This window comes from Lytechinus variegatus, chromosome 6 (assembly GCF_018143015.1).
Source record: "Lytechinus variegatus isolate NC3 chromosome 6, Lvar_3.0, whole genome shotgun sequence".
Classification (NCBI taxonomy): domain Eukaryota; kingdom Metazoa; phylum Echinodermata; class Echinoidea; order Temnopleuroida; family Toxopneustidae; genus Lytechinus; species Lytechinus variegatus.
The window spans coordinates 8,191,619-8,199,902 of NC_054745.1; positions in this window are offsets into that span (position 1 = coordinate 8,191,619).

Here is an 8,284-nt window from a genome sequence, read left to right on the forward strand (position 1 = left end):
ATGCGCTTTGTATCTGATGAAAAGGCGCTATATAAATGAAGTGTATTATATTGAAGGTAATCTCTCCTGGGAGTTAAACGGGTGATGTTGGACAAATGTACGCACTGCAGATGGCGCTAGCTGCCAATGGACAACAACGTTATACAACACTTACGCAGAAGCCACGTTCAGAACTCTGACAGTTCTTTAGTTCGCGTACGCTTTAGCAGCTGTTTGAAGATCCTGGCAGGATGAGTCCGTCTCCTGCCATGTGAACCGATGTCAGCAGATGTTCTGGCCAGCGCCGAAGGAGCCAAAAGCAGCGCAGCATATGTGTACCGAGCATAATTGCCAACTGCATGCAAATGAGAGAACAAAAAACATCAAATTTATATCTTATATTGTGCGAAATAGAAATTAAAAAGCGATACTCCCTAAAATTTTTTTTTCAAATGATCATGGGCCCGGCAGCCACCGTGCAGCACCAGATTGATGTAGCTCTATCTCTTAAATCGTTGACCGTCAAACAGGGTTGCAGCAACTCCCATCTTTTAATGTCTTTTGGTCTGACGCGGCCGGGGCTTGAACTCCCAGCGTACGCTCTACCAACTAAGCAAACATACTGGTTGATCAACGCGTCGTTGATCTTTGTAATGAAGATGGCGGCGAGTGCAGCACGCAGTATATCCGCCCAACAGCACCCTCTCACGTTTCCAGGATCTATTACCTTTTACATCCATACTCTAAAAAGAAATGAAATGTGACCACCACCCCATAACCAACAATAGGCCGCCCAAAACAAATTTTATTGAGTTTGAACTAGCACATCCTAGTAAACTTGGTATTGATTTTTTTTACCTGATTGCTAAGAAAGCATGAATGCTTGTTAGCAACCAGAGGACCGACGGCTTAAGGTTAATGCCTTACCAAAGGGCACTAGCTCACCAAGTGGGAATAGAACCCGGGTCACCGGAATAAGAATCCCCCGCTCTGCCGACTGAGCTATCGCGCCTCCTCTTTAAAATGATATATATATGATTTGTCAAACTTGACCAACAATAACTCACTCAAATACTTGATTGAATGCAGAGAAAACAAAGCAAGAGCTTCAGAAAATATGGAGAAAACAGCACTTGAAGTGTGTATTCACTCAAGCAATCTATGTGCACACTACAATTTTTATGAAACTTCCAAGCAGTCTTCAAAATCTTGTGTCACAGAAACTCTTGTATCTAGTTTTCTCTTCAAGTTTACAACTGAAAAAATCTGACGGTATAATAAAGATAAAGAAGTACTCCTTCAGACAAGCTAAGTTTTGAATTTTAGCTTTTCTGAAGACCATTTTACAATTCTGGCTATTAACAGAGAACCTTCCCTGGCAGCTTCTTGGTGGTTTGGTTATGTAAAGAGTTCTTGTACTAATTCATTGAACATAATCCTATGGTAACGTAATATAGTATCTTTATAGTTCTACCAGCCTTATTGTGTCCTGTTAATAATTCAGCATGCATCATTGCATAGGTGGGGGGGGGGGACACACACAACATCCAAATGCCAAGGGAATCACATACATGTAGGTCTGAAGTCACTGTACACTACAATATAGACATGAGGTAAAAGAAAGATGCTCTATTCAACGAGGCGTATCCGAATTGAAAAGAGATCCATTCTTTCGGCATCAAATGTAAAATGTTGTGCCATTGCACAAATACATGTAATAATATTTGTTAATTTGTCTTGTATATTAAAAACCTTCGGCAGTTAGCGAAAGACACAGACAATCAATTAAAAAAAAAAGAAAACGAAACGCCTCAAATGCTCATCATATCTGTATCAGCAGTGCATACTATTAAAGCCAGTAAGCCCTATTAATGCACTAAAACTGTCTCATTTACTTTGAATTCTACATGTACATGTAGCTCTGACGTCCACAAATCTTACATAAAACTTGAGACACAGAGTTTGGCCCCATTATTTTTGGTACAAAGCCTCTTTCCAGCACAAATATAACAAAATTATAAAAAAAAACCATCCAAAATCCCCATGTAAGCAGATGACCCAGAAGTTAGAACTTTGGCCCGTTTGCTGCAATTAACCGATAAATGGTGCATCATATCGTAAATCCACCGAAAACATACTTTCAACTTTGTGCATACTCCAGTACGTGTTGTAAATGTAAATTAACTCCACAAATGAATACCTATTCTGTAGTGTGCACAATGTAAGTTCACATACAAGTAAATGGGTGAAGGGATGGACTAAAATCCTATCAGTATATGATATACACAACTTCTGGCTACGGCAGTATTCTAAATAAACGGAATACACACATATAGATATTGAGAGATCACACACATAGGACATGTGCACTATGTGAAGTGCTCAAGGTCAAAGATTTCTATAGGCCTGTTGACAAATGGTGCTGCTAGTTACAATGACAAAGCATCAAGGTTAACCCCACATCGCTGCAGTTGTATATTTTGGGTCTGGTAAAAAAATGAAATAAAATAGACCCACTGTTTTTTATTTTTGCATGTTAAGGTCAGTTGGATAAAAGGGCAGCATTTTTTTTATTCTAGGCCTTATTAGCAGTGATACATGTAGGAGTGATAGGAACTTGTGTCCTTTCGGCTATCCCTGGAGCGTTGTGGCCCAGAGGACAAGTCTTCTGACTTTGAAACAGAGGGTCGTGGGTTCCTCCAGCGAGAAATTTATCCACATTGTGCTGCACTCAACCCAGGTGAGGTGAATGCGTACCAGGCAGGATTAATTCCTTGAATGCATGAGCGCTGAAAGGCAGCTCGGGCTAAAGCCGGGGTAATAATGATAACAACGTGCTCGGAATAGAATATTTCTAGATAGATGGCGCTATATAAATGCCTATTATTATTATTCTTCCTGATCATTGGGCAATGGGTTTTTCAATTTTCTTTTATTTGTAATTTCTTGTATTCCTTTTGCCAGAAAAAATAATCAAATGAATGAATAAATAAATGAATAAATCAGTTGTCAAAGGTAAATTGTTGCACAGGAGGACAGTACACATCTTAAAGTACCTCATGAATACCTTTTAAAGAATCATCGAAAAGCGCCAAAATGAACAAGCAATCCGCAAGTGAATAAAAATCTACTGTTTTTGGCTTACTTTTTGAAGACTATCTTAATACAAAATAGGAATACACATAATCACAATCATAAAATGTACTATCACACATTGCACAACTTCATTGCATATGTGCACAGTGAAATTCACTCACAAACATGATTCTATTGATTTGTGCCGCTGATTGGAATGTAAAGGGGTCTAGACACGATACTGTTAAATCTCCATGGTAACATAACTTATTACACATATGTAATGATCAAATTACTGAACAGTCATACACCGTAGGTTGATGTATTACACAGTTTCATTTTCAATAGTCATAGGAATGAAATATACATGTATAACAAAAGAAAAAAAATAAACGAATACAAAATAAGTACGGGTAGTAGAGGCATAGTATCAAAATTAGACAACAAAATAACAATAAGGGTAATTAATACCCCCAACCAAGTCAGAATCAAACGTCAAGCAATTAAACAAAAGAATGAATTACTTAAAAAAGTATAAGAAATCAATTAACCTGTGATTATCTAAAATTAAATAATCAAAATTAGAAATATCATCAAGGGTGATCAATCTAACATTAAAAAAATAATAAAAAGGACATTTACAGAATAAAACAAATGAAATACATACAAAATCATTTAAGATGACAAAGCAAGAAATATGAATGAGGGTGTTTAATTACATGTACACCCAGAGTATCATGACCACTGCAAGTGAAGAACTTTTATTTGTAAACATGAAATACATCAATAATCATTTGACAAGAAATATCAAAATGTTATATTTTAGTTTGAACAGATGTTCATGTAGTCGAGGATGCCACTGAGAAGTGACAGTTAAAAAAAAAGGAACAAATCATCTCGAAAAGGATGTTTGGTATAGGTAGACAAGAATAAGAAAAATGCAATTCTTACTTTGGCCCCAAAAAGTCCTATACCTGTGCACAATGTATACTTTTTAAAAATAATTTCCAACATTACTTTCAGCAAAAGATTCAGCCTTAATTCACTCCAAATGCAGGAATTTCAAGACAGCAATGCTATGCACCAATTTGCATAATTCCATATAGCAAATTACAAAATATTTTTGTGGAAAAAAAGGACTAACAATATTCACCCCTTATCTTTGCATTTGGGCAAAAGTTATCATTCAAAGATAAACTATTGACTTTTCAGACCCTTTCCCATTGAAGGATCCACATATGTGCGACTTTTCTTCCATAGGAGAAAAGAGATAAATTTTTTTTCCCCATTAGAGATAAGAGATCTGCAAAAGATAAATTACAACATAGCAGTTTTCATTGCAATTGCAAACTACTCAGGAAAAATGAATTACACATCTGGGTGAATACAACACATGGGGCAAACCCGCCCGTCAAATTGACTAATGCGCATGTTCCAATATCAAAATTTTGACTAGTCATAAAGCAGAAAGGAGTCATGATTCATTTAGTCATAAAGACCATTATTGATAATAAGATAGATGAGGTCGCTCACTTTCCATAAGAATCTAAAGACCGAGGGAAGGGGGGGGTACTTAGTATGAATGTATGATACATATTGGCCTAAATATAATATAATATCAGCCCAAATTTCCGTTCCAAAACATCACCAATTTAGAAAGCCATAAGAATTCCAAGATCTTTCCCCGTTCCAGATTTCATTATAATTCAACAAAGAACCAGGGGGGGGGGCCACTTCCAATCACGAGTGGATACCATGCGCGACCACGGGGTCTCGAAAAGCACCCTAAACACGTAATTTCCATATTCTGAAAATGCACCCCTTAACAAGTATTGGCGTGTGAAACCCTACCCTTAACAAGTATTGGAAACAAAACGATACTCTTGGTAAATATTCCCTGAAATTAACCCCTAAACAAGTAAAGGAATGTTTTATTGTTACGGTCCTTCGGTCGTCGGCTTTACCTTATTCGGTTTAGTACGACCCCACCTTCTACACCTCGCGCAAATCGGACTCTAAACACGAAGTGTAGGGGCAAAAAGGACATCCTTTATAAAACATTTTAATTTTGTTTTATCATCCCCGCAAATTCGACCCTAAACACATAATTTTCCTAGCAAAATAGATATCCTCTTTTAATTATTTTTGTGTTTTTGACACCCTTATCACGTTACGTACGTAACGTGCCCTATCGTGAAAAAGACATCTTTTTTACATGTTTTTTTGGTCGCGCATGGTATCCACTCGTCAATTTAAGTGCCCCCCCCCCCCCCGGGACAAAGAAACAAAAAAAAATGCATCAACCTTTAATTCTGCAAAGTTATTTCAGTAAAACAAAATAATTACTCCAATTATCACACACATAATTGTTAAACAGGGGGGATGGGGTGGGGACCCTAAAAATCCAATACTTTTTTCCTTCCTGTGCAATGTCAGATTGTAAGCCTCTTCAGTGTAAATTGAAAAAAAAATGATATATATGTATATATATATATATATATATATATCACAGTGGTTGAATACAAAACATTTCAGCAAATAGCATTGCAATTTTCAAGATGATTAAATTTCCTTGCATGATGTTGTCCTAAGCCTCTTAAAAAAGTGATATCTTTAACAAAATACACACATTTAATACAGATTATAAAGAAAAACCAATCTGTTCATCTGGAATTACTGTTATTGAAATGGAGAACAGTTTTACGTCCGATCCAGGACACTTCTTCAGCTCGTCTGAACTGAACATTTCATATAACATAACTGTATCTCCTGCACCGTGTTTGTATCACTTAAAAACGTTTTGCAAATTTAGGCATAATAACCTTCGTGTAAGGTTTTTTTTAAAAAAAGCTTACAATTCATCTCTTCTTCTTCAGCAGTTATTGTCAAATTTGAGCTTTGCAATGCATTAAGAGCAGGACGAGTGAGGATTGTTCTCTACATGGCTCTGAACTTGAAGATGGAAATAATCAGCTAAGAGTTACATGGACTGCTCACAGATATGTTTGCCAGACAGTTTGTTGTCATAGACCTTTAAGCGTATGACGTCACGTCTCATAGCGCCCTCTCACAGAGGAGAGAATTTGCGTAAACTGCGTTGTCAGCGACGGCCTGGTTAAAGCTATATTGCTGTCGATTCGGCAGACTCATAACCATACGATAAGGGCTAACTGTGTTGTGGAGGCTTACAAACCTTGAACTTGTCATTTTACAGAGTCTTGCTTCAATTCTTTTATAAAAAAAGAAAACTTTGACAAATCGTTCAAGGCGAGTTTCGAACCTGCGTCAATGATCTTGAGTAGAGTGAACTCACACTAGCGAAGCATTGGAAATTATGCTATATTCTGTGACATGAATATTCATGAGGCATCTGACTAAATAAACCTTTAAGGGTACTGAATCTGCCAAATAAACGCCAATATAGTCGTGACCTAATGTTTTAGCTGCAGATTACCAACGCATGCAACAAAAGCTTCGGCCTCTAAGATGGCGGTGTGATGACGTCCATGAAGAGCGACTCTTTGCAGTCCCCCATCTGATGGAAGAGCCGTGGTCTAGTCATTCTGACTCTAGCCTTGTAAACAGAGGGTTGTGTGTTTGAATCCTACCACGGTCTGGCGTCCTTTGGCAAGGCGTTAATCTACAGTTTGCCACTCTCGACCCAGGTGCCAAATGGGTAACCGGTAGGATGTGAAAGTCATTGTAGCTTGTCCAGTGCTGTGTGCGCGTTCAAACAGCGACTGGCTGGAATACTCCCCAGGGAGTGGAGGATGTGCATCCATTGTGTGCGGGAATGACTGATTGAATCCGATGACTGGGGTAATAATATATTTGTAAAGCGCTTAGACACGTCGTGCCGATGTATTAAGCGCTACATAAAAGTTGATTATAATTATTACTACATCTGAGCTTCCAGAGTCATATTTCTTCCGTCTAATTATGTTTCCAACTTCTGTACACTCCATTTGGTATAACTTAAAATGTACTCTTACATAATGATATATTCTACACCAGGATCTATAATGGGCGAATCATTATGTCACAATTTTCTGTGCAACTAGTGCAGTATTCATTGCACTCAAACTCAACTGCACACGCTCATAAGGAGACAATTACCTCACTATATCTGAACATTGCAAATATGTCACTGAACTTCATCACATTGTATGTGAACGAAGCTTTAAAATCCAATATGTAAGACACACTTTAGTGAATGGTAAACATGGTGAAAGCCCATATTACTAATATTTTTCAAAAAAAGTATAACCAAAAAAAAAAATGACAAGTGATTAGCCGTATATTCACACACCAAAATGCTAATCATCAATGAAGTTATACCTGATGACGGAGATAAGTAATCCTTGATGACACAGACAAGTAATCCTTGAATAAGTAAGAAATCACGGCGAGGTAATAAAATTATTGTTGCGTTACTAGCAGAAGGGCATTAAGAATTAGGCATACATTAATTCCTGTTCCAGTTGGAAAGCCAGAAGGATTTGAACTGTTGCGCACACTGGGTGATTTCAAGTCCGGTTTTAGCGTTGGTGTTAGTGTTGGAATTTGGATTGCTTCCCCTAGCTCCAAAACTTATTCTGAGTTTGTAGAACTGGTCCAGTTCACATTATTGACATCTGAACAACCAGTGAGTGACTTTTCAGAAGCATATACGTTCTATGTTTGGTGTTATCCTCATGTAAGAATTGGCCCTTACACCAACACCAAAAGGTCAACACTGAACTTGAAATCACCCAATTTACATTTCGCATGGCACGCACTAGAGATATCGCTTATTATGAAAATTGACAGCACATGCAACCTCCCGCCCTTCCTTCCTTCTGCCTGACAGGCCACAATACAGTGAAGCCTGTCTATAGTGACCACCCAAGGGAAACACAAAATGTGGCCTTTATAGACAGGTGGCTGCTATAGACAGGTTCTTTAATATATACAAGATATGCCTCTATGGAAATCAGTTTTAGTGGTTACTATTGGCAGGTAGCCACTCTATAGACAGGTGGCCAAGAACCAAGGTTTGATTGTATTTCTCTTTGGAAATGACTCCACCACTCTTAGGGCTAAGTTATCTTCAATGAAATTTACAACAAAAAAAATACATAACTCAACTTGTGATGGTAGAATATGACTGACAGATGAATGAGCACATCGTGTTGTGAAAAATAGAAAGCATAAATAAAAATATGTACAAGCACACAAATGATAGAATCAA